Source organism: Anomaloglossus baeobatrachus, chromosome 4 (genome assembly GCF_048569485.1).
Source record: "Anomaloglossus baeobatrachus isolate aAnoBae1 chromosome 4, aAnoBae1.hap1, whole genome shotgun sequence".
Lineage (NCBI taxonomy): Eukaryota > Metazoa > Chordata > Amphibia > Anura > Aromobatidae > Anomaloglossus > Anomaloglossus baeobatrachus.
The window spans coordinates 658,256,710-658,257,770 of NC_134356.1; positions in this window are offsets into that span (position 1 = coordinate 658,256,710).

The window sequence follows — 1,061 nt, forward strand, 5'->3', positions numbered from 1 at the left end:
AGTAATGTGCACTGACAGGTTGTGGGAGAGCACAGTGAGATAAAAGAAAGGGGTAGGGAGGAGATCGCCTCAACCAATAGAGCGGCGGAACCTGCTCAGTGATCATTTTTTTTGTGATTGGCTCTTGAAAGGGGATGATACCCTGATGTGTGAGAGCGGACATGTCTGGCTGTCCGGTGATGTCAGAACGGCATCTGTGCAGAAGCGCTGTGTCTAGAGCAGGGGTATCAAACTCGGCTGGGTATATAGGCCACACATAGAAAAAAAAAATCTTTGGGGGGGCCGCATTTTTAGTAATACCACATAATTTTTTTCTATACACAATAGGATCACTTTTTTTTAATTTTTCGCTCGTTTTTTTTTAGAAATAATTTTTAAATGACATTCATCGTATGGGTTATTGTACCATTTTATAGCTTGAATCGTTATGGCTGTGGTGATAACATTCACTTTATTGTTTATTTTAGTTGATATTTAAAAAAGCATTTTTAATGGAAAAAAAGTCAATGTTTTATTTGGAATTTATTTTTTTACTTTTGTTTTGTAAGTATTAATGTTTTACAATTGGCCCCATATAGTAATTTTAGCCACCATCTTGTGGTAATTTTCCCATGGGGTTCTCATCTTATAGTAATGTCCTCATCCTTGTCTCCTTCTTGTAGCAATGTGCCCTATCCTGGTCCCCTTCTTTTAGTAATGCCCTATCCTGGTCCCCACCCTGTAGTAATTTGTCCATCCTGGTCCCCTTGTAGTAATACAGTAATGCCCCTTGCTGTATTAATGTGTCCATCCTTGTCCCCTGTAAGAATGTTCCCCTCTTTGTACCCATCCTGTAGTAATATGACCATCTTGGTCCCCTTGTCGTAATGTACACATCCTTGCTCCCATCCTGTAGTAATGTACCCCATCCTTGTCCTCACCCTGTAGTAATATACCCATCCTGGTTCGCTTCTTGTAGTAATGTGCCGATTCTTGTCCCCATCCTATAGTAATGTGCCTATCCTTGCCCCCATCCTGTGGTAATATGCGCTATCCTGGTCCCTTTCTTATATTAATGTTCC